Source organism: Rhipicephalus microplus, unplaced genomic scaffold, assembly GCF_043290135.1.
Source record: "Rhipicephalus microplus isolate Deutch F79 unplaced genomic scaffold, USDA_Rmic scaffold_257, whole genome shotgun sequence".
Lineage (NCBI taxonomy): Eukaryota > Metazoa > Arthropoda > Arachnida > Ixodida > Ixodidae > Rhipicephalus > Rhipicephalus microplus.
In genome coordinates this window covers 82,501-97,500 of record NW_027464828.1, presented here as the reverse complement: position 1 = coordinate 97,500, position 15,000 = coordinate 82,501, and the positions used below count along the sequence as shown (strand labels likewise).

At 63.1% G+C, this 15,000-nt stretch overlaps 1 non-coding gene across 1 annotated transcript; it reads left to right on the top strand.

The window, feature by feature from the left end:
- The first annotated feature begins 12,081 nt into the window (after window positions 1-12,081).
- Window positions 12,082-13,896, top strand: LOC142792880 (small subunit ribosomal RNA). The gene has a single exon (XR_012891272.1). It is a non-coding gene; the product is annotated as a small subunit ribosomal RNA (ribosomal RNA).
- The last annotated feature ends 1,104 nt before the right edge of the window (window positions 13,897-15,000 follow it).

Genomic DNA, 15,000 nt, shown 5'->3' with positions numbered 1-15,000 from the left:
TTTCCCGGTGGTGCCGCACCCGGGCTCGCCCCGGCTGACGCAGTTTTCGCGCCGCCCCGGCTGACGCGGTTTCGTGCCGCCCCGGCAGACGCGGTTTTCGCGCCGCCCCGGCTGACGCGGTTTCGTGCCGCCCCGGCAGACGCAGTTCGGACTTAGCACTTTTCGGCTGTGCCTGGCTGGCGGCCCACTCACTCGATCGCCATGTCTGTTTGCCACAGTTTTCCCGGTGGTGCCGCACCCGGGCTCGCCCCGGCAGACGCGTTTTTTTTTTTTCTTTCGCCCCGGCTGACGCAGTTTTCGCGCCGCCCCGGCTGACGCGGTTTCGTGCCGCCCCGGCAGACGCGGTTTTTTGCGCCGCCCCGGCTGACGCGGTTTTTGCCGCCCCGGCTGACGCAGTTCGGACTTAGCACTTTTCGGCTGTGCCTGGCTGGCGGCCCACTCACTCGATCGCCATGTCTGTTTGCCACAGTTTTCCCGGTGGTGCCGCACCCGGGCTCGCCCCGGCTGACGCAGTTTTCGCGCCGCCCCGGCTGACGCGGTTTCGTGCCGCCCCGGCAGACGCGGTTTTCGCGCCGCCCCGGCTGACGCGGTTTCGTGCCGCCCCGGCAGACGCAGTTCGGACTTAGCACTTTTCGGCTGTGCCTGGCTGGCGGCCCACTCACTCGATCGCCATGTCTGTTTGCCACAGTTTTCCCGGTGGTGCCGCACCCGGGCTCGCCCCGGCTGACGCAGTTTTCGCGCCGCCCCGGCTGACGCGGTTTCGTGCCGCCCCGGCAGACGCGGTTTTCGCGCCGCCCCGGCTGACGCGGTTTCGTGCCGCCCCGGCAGACGCAGTTCGGACTTAGCACTTTTCGGCTGTGCCTGGCTGGCGGCCCACTCACTCGATCGCCATGTCTGTTTGCCACAGTTTTCCCGGTGGTGCCGCACCCGGGCTCGCCCCGGCAGACGCGTTTTTTTTTTCTTTCGCCCCGGCTGACGCAGTTTTCGCGCCGCCCCGGCTGACGCGGTTTCGTGCCGCCCCGGCAGACGCGGTTTTTTTGCGCCGCCCCGGCTGACGCGGTTTTTGCCGCCCCGGCTGACGCAGTTCGGACTTGGCACTTTTTGGCTGAGCCTGGCTGGTGGCCCACTCACTCGATCGCCATGTCTGTTAGCCACAGTTTTCCCGGTGGTGCCGCACCCGGGCTCGCCCCGGCTGACGCAGTTTTCGCGCCGCCCCGGCAGACGCGGTTTTCGCGCCGCCCCGGCTGACGCGGTTTTTGCCGCCCCGGCTGACGCAGTTCGGACTTGGCACTTTTTGGGCTGAGCCTGGCTGGCGGCCCACTCACTCGATCGCCATGTCTGTTTGCCACAGTCTTCCCGGTGGTGCCGCACCCGGGCTCGCCCCGGCAGACGCAGTTTTCGCGCCGCCCCGGCTGACGCGGTTTCGTGCCGCCCCGGCAGACGCGGTTTTCGCGCCGCCCCGGCTGACGCGGTTTCGTGCCGCCCCGGCAGACGCAGTTCGGACTTAGCACTTTTCGGCTGTGCCTGGCTGGCGGCCCACTCACTCGATCGCCATGTCTGTTTGCCACAGTTTTCCCGGTGGTGCCGCACCCGGGCTCGCCCCGGCAGACGCGTTTTTTTTTTCTTTCGCCCCGGCTGACGCAGTTTTCGCGCCGCCCCGGCTGACGCGGTTTCGTGCCGCCCCGGCAGACGCAGTTCGGACTTAGCACTTTTCGGCTGTGCCTGGCTGGCGGCCCACTCACTCGATCGCCATGTCTGTTTGCCACAGTTTTCCCGGTGGTGCCGCACCCGGGCTCGCCCCGGCTGACGCAGTTTTCGCGCCGCCCCGGCTGACGCGGTTTCGTGCCGCCCCGGCAGACGCGGTTTTCGCGCCGCCCCGGCTGACGCGGTTTCGTGCCGCCCCGGCAGACGCAGTTCGGACTTAGCACTTTTCGGCTGTGCCTGGCTGGCGGCCCACTCACTCGATCGCCATGTCTGTTTGCCACAGTTTTCCCGGTGGTGCCGCACCCGGGCTCGCCCCGGCAGACGCGTTTTTTTTTTCTTTCGCCCCGGCTGACGCAGTTTTCGCGCCGCCCCGGCTGACGCGGTTTCGTGCCGCCCCGGCAGACGCGGTTTTTTTGCGCCGCCCCGGCTGACGCGGTTTTTGCCGCCCCGGCTGACGCAGTTCGGACTTGGCACTTTTTGGCTGAGCCTGGCTGGTGGCCCACTCACTCGATCGCCATGTCTGTTAGCCACAGTTTTCCCGGTGGTGCCGCACCCGGGCTCGCCCCGGCTGACGCAGTTTTCGCGCCGCCCCGGCAGACGCGGTTTTCGCGCCGCCCCGGCTGACGCGGTTTTTGCCGCCCCGGCTGACGCAGTTCGGACTTGGCACTTTTTGGGCTGAGCCTGGCTGGCGGCCCACTCACTCGATCGCCATGTCTGTTTGCCACAGTCTTCCCGGTGGTGCCGCACCCGGGCTCGCCCCGGCAGACGCGTTTTTTTTTCTTTCGCCCCGGCAGACGTGGTTCCCCCCCCCCCCTTTTCGCTCGCCCCGGCTGACGAGGTTTTCGCGCCGCCCCGGCTGACGCAGTTTTCGCGCCGCCCCGGCTGACGCGGTTTCGTGCCGCCCCGGCTGACGCGGTTTTCGCGCCGCCCCGGCTGACGCGGTTTTTGCGTCGCCCCGGCTGACACGGTTCGGACTTTGCACTTTTCGGCTGTGCCTGGCTGGCGGCCCACTCACTCGATCGCCATGTCTGTTTGCCACAGTTTTCCCGGTGGTGCCGCACCCGGGCTCGCCCCGGCTGACGCAGTTTTCGCGCCGCCCCGGCTGACGCGGTTTCGTGCCGCCCCGGCAGACGCGGTTTTCGCGCCGCCCCGGCTGACGCGGTTTCGTGCCGCCCCGGCAGACGCAGTTCGGACTTAGCACTTTTCGGCTGTGCCTGGCTGGCGGCCCACTCACTCGATCGCCATGTCTGTTTGCCACAGTTTTCCCGGTGGTGCCGCACCCGGGCTCGCCCCGGCTGACGCAGTTTTCGCGCCGCCCCGGCTGACGCGGTTTCGTGCCGCCCCGGCAGACGCGGTTTTCGCGCCGCCCCGGCTGACGCGGTTTCGTGCCGCCCCGGCAGACGCAGTTCGGACTTAGCACTTTTCGGCTGTGCCTGGCTGGCGGCCCACTCACTCGATCGCCATGTCTGTTTGCCACAGTTTTCCCGGTGGTGCCGCACCCGGGCTCGCCCCGGCAGACGCGTTTTTTTTTTTTCTTTCGCCCCGGCTGACGCAGTTTTCGCGCCGCCCCGGCTGACGCGGTTTCGTGCCGCCCCGGCAGACGCGGTTTTTTGCGCCGCCCCGGCTGACGCGGTTTTTGCCGCCCCGGCTGACGCAGTTCGGACTTAGCACTTTTCGGCTGTGCCTGGCTGGCGGCCCACTCACTCGATCGCCATGTCTGTTTGCCACAGTTTTCCCGGTGGTGCCGCACCCGGGCTCGCCCCGGCTGACGCAGTTTTCGCGCCGCCCCGGCTGACGCGGTTTCGTGCCGCCCCGGCAGACGCGGTTTTCGCGCCGCCCCGGCTGACGCGGTTTCGTGCCGCCCCGGCAGACGCAGTTCGGACTTAGCACTTTTCGGCTGTGCCTGGCTGGCGGCCCACTCACTCGATCGCCATGTCTGTTTGCCACAGTTTTCCCGGTGGTGCCGCACCCGGGCTCGCCCCGGCAGACGCGTTTTTTTTTTTCTTTCGCCCCGGCTGACGCAGTTTTCGCGCCGCCCCGGCTGACGCGGTTTCGTGCCGCCCCGGCAGACGCGGTTTTTTTGCGCCGCCCCGGCTGACGCGGTTTTTGCCGCCCCGGCTGACGCAGTTCGGACTTGGCACTTTTTGGCTGAGCCTGGCTGGTGGCCCACTCACTCGATCGCCATGTCTGTTAGCCACAGTTTTCCCGGTGGTGCCGCACCCGGGCTCGCCCCGGCTGACGCAGTTTTCGCGCCGCCCCGGCAGACGCGGTTTTCGCGCCGCCCCGGCTGACGCGGTTTTTGCCGCCCCGGCTGACGCAGTTCGGACTTGGCACTTTTTGGGCTGAGCCTGGCTGGCGGCCCACTCACTCGATCGCCATGTCTGTTTGCCACAGTCTTCCCGGTGGTGCCGCACCCGGGCTCGCCCCGGCAGACGCGTTTTTTTTTTCTTTCGCCCCGGCAGACGTGGTTCCCCCCCCCCCCTTTTCGCTCGCCCCGGCTGACGAGGTTTTCGCGCCGCCCCGGCTGACGCAGTTTTCGCGCCGCCCCGGCTGACGCGGTTTCGTGCCGCCCCGGCTGACGCGGTTTTCGCGCCGCCCCGGCTGACGCGGTTTTTGCGTCGCCCCGGCTGACACGGTTCGGACTTTGCACTTTTCGGCTGTGCCTGGCTGGCGGCCCACTCACTCGATCGCCATGTCTGTTTGCCACAGTTTTCCCGGTGGTGCCGCACCCGGGCTCGCCCCGGCTGACGCAGTTTTCGCGCCGCCCCGGCTGACGCGGTTTCGTGCCGCCCCGGCAGACGCGGTTTTCGCGCCGCCCCGGCTGACGCGGTTTCGTGCCGCCCCGGCAGACGCAGTTCGGACTTAGCACTTTTCGGCTGTGCCTGGCTGGCGGCCCACTCACTCGATCGCCATGTCTGTTTGCCACAGTTTTCCCGGTGGTGCCGCACCCGGGCTCGCCCCGGCTGACGCAGTTTTCGCGCCGCCCCGGCTGACGCGGTTTCGTGCCGCCCCGGCAGACGCGGTTTTCGCGCCGCCCCGGCTGACGCGGTTTCGTGCCGCCCCGGCAGACGCAGTTCGGACTTAGCACTTTTCGGCTGTGCCTGGCTGGCGGCCCACTCACTCGATCGCCATGTCTGTTTGCCACAGTTTTCCCGGTGGTGCCGCACCCGGGCTCGCCCCGGCAGACGCGTTTTTTTTTTTTCTTTCGCCCCGGCTGACGCAGTTTTCGCGCCGCCCCGGCTGACGCGGTTTCGTGCCGCCCCGGCAGACGCGGTTTTTTGCGCCGCCCCGGCTGACGCGGTTTTTGCCGCCCCGGCTGACGCAGTTCGGACTTAGCACTTTTCGGCTGTGCCTGGCTGGCGGCCCACTCACTCGATCGCCATGTCTGTTTGCCACAGTTTTCCCGGTGGTGCCGCTCCCGGGCTCGCCCCGGCTGACGCAGTTTTCGCGCCGCCCCGGCTGACGCGGTTTCGTGCCGCCCCGGCAGACGCGGTTTTCGCGCCGCCCCGGCTGACGCGGTTTCGTGCCGCCCCGGCAGACGCAGTTCGGACTTAGCACTTTTCGGCTGTGCCTGGCTGGCGGCCCACTCACTCGATCGCCATGTCTGTTTGCCACAGTTTTCCCGGTGGTGCCGCACCCGGGCTCGCCCCGGCTGACGCAGTTTTCGCGCCGCCCCGGCTGACGCGGTTTCGTGCCGCCCCGGCAGACGCGGTTTTCGCGCCGCCCCGGCTGACGCGGTTTCGTGCCGCCCCGGCAGACGCAGTTCGGACTTAGCACTTTTCGGCTGTGCCTGGCTGGCGGCCCACTCACTCGATCGCCATGTCTGTTTGCCACAGTTTTCCCGGTGGTGCCGCACCCGGGCTCGCCCCGGCAGACGCGTTTTTTTTTTCTTTCGCCCCGGCTGACGCAGTTTTCGCGCCGCCCCGGCTGACGCGGTTTCGTGCCGCCCCGGCAGACGCGGTTTTTTTGCGCCGCCCCGGCTGACGCGGTTTTTGCCGCCCCGGCTGACGCAGTTCGGACTTGGCACTTTTTGGCTGAGCCTGGCTGGTGGCCCACTCACTCGATCGCCATGTCTGTTAGCCACAGTTTTCCCGGTGGTGCCGCACCCGGGCTCGCCCCGGCTGACGCAGTTTTCGCGCCGCCCCGGCAGACGCGGTTTTCGCGCCGCCCCGGCTGACGCGGTTTTTGCCGCCCCGGCTGACGCAGTTCGGACTTGGCACTTTTTGGGCTGAGCCTGGCTGGCGGCCCACTCACTCGATCGCCATGTCTGTTTGCCACAGTCTTCCCGGTGGTGCCGCACCCGGGCTCGCCCCGGCAGACGCGTTTTTTTTTTCTTTCGCCCCGGCAGACGTGGTTCCCCCCCCCCCCCCCCTTTTCGCTCGCCCCGGCTGACGAGGTTTTCGCGCCGCCCCGGCTGACGCAGTTTTCGCGCCGCCCCGGCTGACGCGGTTTCGTGCCGCCCCGGCTGACGCGGTTTTCGCGCCGCCCCGGCTGACGCGGTTTTTGCGTCGCCCCGGCTGACACGGTTCGGACTTTGCACTTTTCGGCTGTGCCTGGCTGGCGGCCCACTCACTCGATCGCCATGTCTGTTTGCCACAGTTTTCCCGGTGGTGCCGCACCCGGGCTTGCCCCGGCAGACGCGTTTTTTTTTTCTTTTCGCCCCGGCTGACGCAGTTTTCGCCCCGCCCCGGCTGACGCGGTTTCGTGCCGCCCCGGCAGACGCGGTTTTTTGCGCCGCCCCGGCTGACGCGGTTTTTGCCGCCCCGGCTGACGCAGTTCGGACTTTGCACTTTTTGGCTGAGCCTGGCTGGCGGCCCACTCACTCGATCGCCATGTCTGTTTGCCACAGTTTTCCCGGTGGTGCCGCACCCGGGCTCGCCCCGGCAGACGCGTTTTTTTTTTCCTTCGCCCCGGCAGACGTGGTTCCCCCCCCCCCTCCGTCTTTCTTTTTGTTTTTTTTTTTCGCCGCGGCTGAAGTGGATTTTTCGGTGCCTCGACGCCCCGGTAGTCGCGGTTTTTCCGTTTCCGCACGGCCCCGGCTGACGCTGCTCGGTCACAGTCGCCTTTTGTGAGGATTGCAGACTTCTTGAGCGCGGGTGTTTTTTTTTTGTTGTTGTTGTTGTTTTATTACGCATTCGCTCCAGCAGACGCTGTTTAGACTTTTTGTTTCCTCTTTTATCCTGCGACGAGGTGACGAGGTTTATTCGGTGCCCCGCCGCCCCGGCTGAAGTGATTTTTCCTGTCCCGTGCCGCCCCGGCTGACGCGGTTGGGACTTCGCGTTTGTTCGGCCGCCACGGGTTTTGGCGCACTCGCTCGGTTGCTTGTTGTTGCCACTTGTTGCGAACCCAGGTTTCTTGAGCGAGCGCGGGCGTTTTTTCTTCCTTTCTTTCTTTGTTCTATGTGTTAGCGAATCGGCCTTTAATATCACACGAGGACTCACAACCAACAATTTTCAGTTTGAAGTGTAAAAAATCTGCAGGTGTTGACGTAACTGACTTGCCCCGTACCCTTGAGTACATCCATGAAGTTCTCGTAGTACTACTAAATCGCATTATTCCAAGTGGAGAAATTCCCATAAACTTGCAAACCTCTACACGAAAATCGGTGCGCGTGATAAAGTTGAAAATTATCGTCCGATATCAAATGTGCCTTCTATAACACAAATTCTAGGAAAAAAAAAAAAAAAACACTTGTTCGCCGTTTTCTGCGCCGTGACTGGCAGCACTCCGGCGAAGCGAAACGGGGTCGATTCGAGCACGATATCGGCGTCTTTCGACGTGCTCGCCGGCGACCGTCGCACGAGTACGTCGCACGAGCGCGTCTGCCGGGGCGCCGTTTGCGAAGCCGACGCAAAAGTGGGAACCGCCGCTCGGATGATCGCCGCTTTCGGCAGAGTGAGTGTTGGCACTCCGGGGAAGCGAAACAGCGTGAATGCGCCCACGAAATCGGCGTATTTTGAAGTGCCCGCCGGCGACCGTCGCACGAGTACGGTAAACCGCGTCAGCCGGGGCGTAGTTCGGGACGCCGACGAAAAAGTGGGAAGCGCAACTCGGATCTTCGCCGTTTTTGCAGGAGTGAGTGGCGGCCCTCCTGCGAGACCAAGAAGCATCGATTCGTGCACGAATTCGGCGCCTTTCGACGTGATCGCCGGCGACCGTCGCTCGAGTAGGGCAAACCGCGTCTGCCGGGGCGGGCTTCGGGACGCCGATGCGAAAGTGGGAAACGCTGCTCGGATGTTCGCCGTTTTTGGCCGAGTGAGTGCTGGCACTCGGGCGAAGCCAAACGGGGCCGATTACGGCACGATATCGGCGTCTTTCGACGTGCCCGGCGGCGACCGTCGCACGAGTACGGTAAACCGCGTCAGCCCGGGCGGAGTTCGGGACGCCGATGCGAAAGTGGAGAACGCCGCTCGGATCTTCGCCGTTTTTGGAGGAGTGAGTGGCGGCACTCCGGAGAAGCCAAGGAGCGCCAATTAGCGCACGATATCGGCGTCTTTCGACGCGCTCGCCGGCGACCGTCGAACGAGTAGGGCAAACCGCGTCTGCCGGGGCGGGGTTTACGACGCCGACGCAAAAGTGGGAACCGCCGCTCGGATGTTGGCCGTTTTTGGCAGAGTGAGTGCTGGCACACCGGCGACGCGAAAGAGCGCGAAAGCGCCCACGAAAGTGGCGTATTTGGACGTGCTTGACGGCGACCGCTGCAGGAGTACGAAAAACCACGTCAGCCGGGGCGAGCGACCCACGGCGGTCTGGGTGCTTATCGCTGCTATTATAGGGGCACCCCGGCAGACGCAGAAAAAAAAAATTTTTTTTCGACCTTCTTTTTTGCTGGTCGAGCTCGGGTAACCCAGGTCGCAATGGGAGCCGCGCACGAAAGCGGCGTCGCGAGACGCGTTCGCGGTCGCTAGTCGCACGAGCTCGGCAACCGCGTCAGCCGGCGCGGAGTTCGGGATGCCGACGGCTAAGTGGGTACCGCTGCTCGGATGTTCGCCGTTTTTGGCCGAGTGAGTGCTGGCACTCCGGCGAAGCGAAACGGGGCCGATTCGGGCACGATATCGGCGTATTTCGACGTGCTCGCCGGCGACCGTCGCACGAGTACGGCAAAGCGCGTCTGCCGGGGCGAGGTTTGCGATGCCGACGAAAAAGTGGGAAGCGCCGCTCGGATCTTCGCCGTTTTTGCAGGAGTGAGTGGCGGCCCTCCTGCGAGACCAAGAAGCATCGACTCGCGCACGATATCGGTGTCTTTCGACGTGCCCGCCGGCCACCGCCGCACGAGTACGGCAAACCGCGTATGCCGGGGCGGGGTTGGCGACGCCGACGCAAAAGTGGGAACCGCCACTAGGATGTTCGCCGTTTTTGGCAGAGTGAGTGCTGGCACACCGGCGACGCGAAAGAGCGCGAAAGCGCCCACGAAAGTGGCGTATTTGGACGTGCTTGACGGCGACCGCTGCAGGAGTACGAAAAACCACGTCAGCCGGGGCGAGCGACCCACGGCGGTCTGGGTGCTTATCGCTGCTATTATAGGGGCACCCCGGCAGACGCAGAAAAAAAAAATTTTTTTTCGACCTTCTTTTTTGCTGGTCGAGCTCGGGTAACCCAGGTCGCAATGGGAGCCGCGCACGAAAGCGGCGTCGCGAGACGCGTTCGCGGTCGCTAGTCGCACGAGCTCGGCAACCGCGTCAGCCGGCGCGGAGTTCGGGATGCCGACGGCTAAGTGGGTACCGCTGCTCGGATGTTCGCCGTTTTTGGCCGAGTGAGTGCTGGCACTCCGGCGAAGCGAAACGGGGCCGATTCGGGCACGATATCGGCGTATTTCGACGTGCTCGCCGGCGACCGTCGCACGAGTACGGCAAAGCGCGTCTGCCGGGGCGAGGTTTGCGATGCCGACGAAAAAGTGGGAAGCGCCGCTCGGATCTTCGCCGTTTTTGCAGGAGTGAGTGGCGGCCCTCCTGCGAGACCAAGAAGCATCGACTCGCGCACGATATCGGTGTCTTTCGACGTGCCCGCCGGCCACCGCCGCACGAGTACGGCAAACCGCGTATGCCGGGGCGGGGTTGGCGACGCCGACGCAAAAGTGGGAACCGCCACTAGGATGTTCGCCGTTTTTGGCAGAGTGAGTGCTGGCACTCCGGCGAAGCGAAAGAGCGCGAATGCGCCCACGAAAGTGGCGTGTTTGGACGTGCTTGACGACGACCACCGCAGGAAAACGAAAAACCACGTCAGCCGGGGCGAGCGACCCATGGCGGTCTGGGTGCTTATCGCTGCTATTATAGGGGCACCCCGGCAGACGCAAAAAAAAAAAAATTTTTTTTCGACATTCTTTCTTGCTCGTCGACCTCGGGTGACCCAGGTCGCAGTGGGAGCCGCGCACGAAAGCGGCGTCGCGAGACGGCTTCGCGGTCGCTAGTCGCACGAGCTCGGCAACCGCGTCTGCCGGGGCGGAGTTCGGGACGCCGACGGCTAAGTGGGAACCGCCGCTCGGATGTTCGCCGTTTGTGGCCGAGTGAGTGCTGGCACTCCGGCGAAGCCAAACGGGGCCGATTCCGGCACGATATCGGCGTCTTTCTACGTGCTCGCCGGCGACCGTCGCACGAGTACGGCAAAGTGCGTCTGCCGGGGCGGGGTTTGCGACGCGTACGCAATAGTGAGAACCGTCGCTCGGATGTTCGTCGTCTTTCGCCGAGCCAGTGCTGGCACTCCGGCGAAGCCGAACGGAGCCGATTCGGGCACGATATCGGCGTCTTTCCACGTGCTCGCCGGCGACCGTCGCACGAGTACGGTAAACCGCGTCAGCCGGGGCGGAGTTCGGGACGCCGATGCGAAAGTGGGAAGCGCCGCTCGGATCTTCGCCGTTTTTGGAGGAGTCAGTGGCGGCACTCCGGTGAAGCCAAGGTGCGCCAATTCGCGCACGATATCGGCGTCTTTCGACGTGCCCGCCGGCCACCGTCGCACGAGTACGGCAAACCTCGTCTGCCGGGGCGGGGTTTGCGACGCCGACGCAAAAGTGGGAACCGCCGCTCGGATGTTCGCCGTTTTTGGCAGAGTGAGTGCTGGCACTCCGGCGAAGCGAAAGAGCGTGAATGCGCCCACGAAAGTAGCGTATTTGGACGTGCTTGACGGCGACCGCCGCAGGAGTACGAAAAACCACGTCAGCCGGGGCGAGCGACCCACGGCGGTCTGGGTGCTTATCGCTGCTATTATAGGGGCACCCCGGCAGACGCAGAAAGAAAAAAAAAAAAAAATGGGGACATGGCGTGCGTCACCGTGCGGCTTCGCAGCGTTGCCGAAGTCGCCGAGCCCTTCGACTGAGCCGAACGGCGGACAGGGAACGTTGGTCGGCCGTTCTAACCTGTCGGTGCCACGCCGAGACGTCGTTAAGGAAAACCGCGTCGTGGGCCTCTACGACGCCGTCGAGTCGTTGTACGTTTGGTGTCCAGCGTGTCGGCGGCGAGTAGCGGACACGTCGTTCACGACTTCGGTCTTTCGCAGTCGACGCGAACTTGCGGAGAGTCGTGGTGCCTCACGTTTTCGGCAGAAACCGCGGCGGAATTTTCCCGTGCGTGCGCGCACGACCTCGGTGCTGTGCCGTCAGCGTAGTGTTGCACAAACTCGTGGCCTACCCAAGGTGCGGTACGTTTGCGGCCGTATCCTCGGTGGGAATTTCGTGAGTAGGGTCGCAAATTCTACGACCTCGGCGGGTTTGAGAGCGACGTAGACTTGTGGCACGCTCAACGTGCCACACGTTTCGGGGCACACCCGCGGTGAAATTTTCTCGAGTACGCTCGTATTAGTGCCCAAGGAGGTCTGGGTACTTATCGCTGCTATTATGTGGGGGTTCTCGTGAGCGGCGTACGCGAAAGCGACCGGGTGTCTGATATGCGGCGGGCTTCGGCCTCGTCAAGCGTGTCCTCGGGTCTGCTCCAGGGGAATCCACGGCAGTCGTCTGCAGCCTCATCCGCTTGATGCGTTAGGGGCTGGTTGTCGGACGGTGCCGTTTTACCACGATATCGAGGTGTGTTCCGTGTCGTCCTCGGGCGATTCAGATGCGAAAGCGCCGAAGACGCGGGCGTGACCCGTCGTCTGGCGGCTTTGCAGTCTCGGCTCCGTTGCTAGTTCCGGCCGGTCCACCGACAGTGCAGCGGGCTTGGGCAACCCGCACGGCGCGACCGAGTCGATGCAACGAAAAAGAGCGAGCATGAACGTGCTTCTTGCCGCACGGCTCCCACTCGTCTTTCGGGAAGGTTGTGCCGTAGCGAGCTCGAACGCCGTCATCTCGGAGTGCAAAATAAGCGTGTTGGGGCGCCTGAAGGTGGCCTCCGCCGCACACAGACTGCGTCCGGCCCGCCGAAGGCGAGGACGGACGCGCAGTCGAACGATTACCTGGTTGATCCTGCCAGTAATCATATGCTTGTCTCAAAGATTAAGCCATGCATGTCTAAGTACATGCCGAAATAAGGCGAAACCGCGAATGGCTCATTAAATCAGTTATGGTTCCTTAGATCGTTTCTTCCTACTTGGATAACTGTGGCAATTCTAGAGCTAATACATGCAGTGAGCCTGGAGCCCTTTGGGTAACGGGTGCTTTTATTAGACCAAGATCGATCGGGTTTCGGCCCGTATTGTGTGGTGACTCTGGATAACTTTGTGCTGATCGCATGGCCACGAGCCGGCGACGTTTCTTTCAAGTGTCTGCCTTATCAACTTTCGATGGTAGGTTACTTGCTTACCATGGTTGTTACGGGTAACGGAGAATCAGGGTTCGATTCCGGAGAGGGAGCCTGAGAAACGGCTACCACATCCAAGGAAGGCAGCAGGCGCGCAAATTACCCACTCCCGGCACGGGGAGGTAGTGACGAAAAATAACAATACGGGACTCTTTTGAGGCCCCGTAATTGAAATGAGTACACTCTAAATCCTTTAACGAGGATCAATTGGAGGGCAAGTCTGGTGCCAGCAGCCGCGGTAATTCCAGCTCCAATAGCGTATACTAAAGCTGCTGCGGTTAAAAAGCTCGTAGTTGGATCTCAGTTCCAGACGAGTAGTGCATCTACCCGATGCGACGGCTCGGACTGAACATCATGCCGGTTCTTTCTTGGTGCACTTCATTGTGTGCCTCGAGATGGCCGGTGCTTTTACTTTGAAAAAATTAGAGTGCTCAACGCAGGCGAGTCGCCTGAATAAACTTGCATGGAATAATAGAACAAGACCTCGTTTCTGTTCTGTTGGTTTTTGGAATACGAGGTAATGATTAAGAGGGACGGACGGGGGCATTCGTATTGCGGCGCTAGAGGTGAAATTCTTGGACCGTCGCAAGACGAACTACTGCGAAAGCATTTGCCAAGAATGTTTTCATTGATCAAGAACGAAAGTCAGAGGTTCGAAGGCGATCAGATACCGCCCTAGTTCTGACCATAAACGATGCCAACCAGCGATCCGCCTGAGTTACTCAAATGACTCGGCGGGCAGCTTCCGGGAAACCAAAGTATTTGGGTTCCGGGGGAAGTATGGTTGCAAAGCTGAAACTTAAAGGAATTGACGGAAGGGCACCACCAGGAGTGGAGCCTGCGGCTTAATTTGACTCAACACGGGAAAACTTACCCGGCCCGGACACTGGGAGGATTGACAGATTGAGAGCTCTTTCTTGATTCGGTGGATGGTGGTGCATGGCCGTTCTTAGTTGGTGGAGCGATTTGTCTGGTTAATTCCGATAACGAACGAGACTCTAGCCTATTAAATAGGTGCGGGGTTCCCAGCACCTTACAACCTTCTTAGAGGGACAAGCGGCTCCTAGCCGCACGAAACAGAGCAATAACAGGTCTGTGATGCCCTTAGATGTCCGGGGCCGCACGCGCGCTACACTGAAGGAAGCAGCGTGTCTTTATCCCTGTCTGAAAAGACTGGGTAACCCGTGGAACTTCTTTCGTGATTGGGATAGGGGCTTGCAATTGTTCCCCTTGAACGAGGAATTCCCAGTAAGCGCGAGTCATAAGCTCGCGTTGATTACGTCCCTGCCCTTTGTACACACCGCCCGTCGCTACTACCGATTGAATGATTTAGTGAGGTCTTCGGACCGATGTCCGGCGCGGCCTTTCGGTTGCGCCGGTCTGTTGGAAAGATGACCAAACTTGATCATTTAGAGGAAGTAAAAGTCGTAACAAGGTTTCCGTAGGTGAACCTGCGGAAGGATCATTAACGGATTGTGAAGGGTGAGCGCCTCAGCTGCGTCTGCGCCCGACACTTTCTGCCGCTGACCCCGTTTGGACGCGGGGTCGGCTTTTCCCCACGGGGCTGCCTGAATGTGGAGCGGCACCCCGTGACAAATTGTTGCGCCCAGCGGACGCCAACACCGCGACCTTGGACGGTCGGCCAGGTGGCGGACGCGGGTACAAACGGCGCAACGCACTCATAGGTCGGCTTTCGACCCGCCACTGCACCGTGGCTCGAAGCGCTCGAAATGCGCGACCCGACCGCTGCGGGACCGCCTAGTACTGTAAACAGGAGCGGCGGAGCGCGAACGGCGAGTCGTGGTTACGTCGGTAGAAGGCGAGGCTGCGCGTTCCCGAAACGCCAGCCGAGTGCCCTCCCGACCGTTCGAGCGTGCAAGAACGAGACCCGACAATCGCGCGGCGACTGCCAAGTACGAGAGGAACGGCACAAGCGTCGGCAGTCGGTCAAGGAACTGGCGATGTGACGGGTCCGCTGTGCACCAGTGCATACCGTCCCGCCGTCCGCGGCAAGCGCCTCCGCGTCCTCGGGTGACGGAGGCTGCCGGTCGGTTCTTGCAGGCGAGGGATCTCGCTGGCACCGGTTCGCGTTGACGCGCGGCCGGTCATGGCACGGCGATGCGACGGCCGAGGTGCGCAGTACTCGATGGAGGAACCGCACGCTCCGATGACCGTCCCGCCCTCCGCGGCGTATGCGTACCGACCGTAATGGTTGCAGCAGCGCCGGCCGGCTTTTGAATTCGCCACACGAAACACGGTGCGAGATCGCGGTTAGGGGAGCGTCGACGTTGCCAGGCGTTTTGCTTGCTGCCGAGGGAAAGGCGGCACGGCCACGTCGCGCTCGTCGCGATTAGCGGGTCTGCGCGCTTTGGGAAGGTGCCGCAACGACTTGCCGAAAGAGGAAGCACGGAAGAACGAGGGACTTGGACGTCCCGACAATTGAACGCACTTGCGGCCAGGCCCTTGCTGGCTTCGTTCTTCCGCCTCGAGTAGGCTCGTACGCGGCTCCGGCGCCGAAAGTGGTCCTTGGCACCGACTTCGGTGGACGTGGGAAGTGCCGCGCAAGTACGGC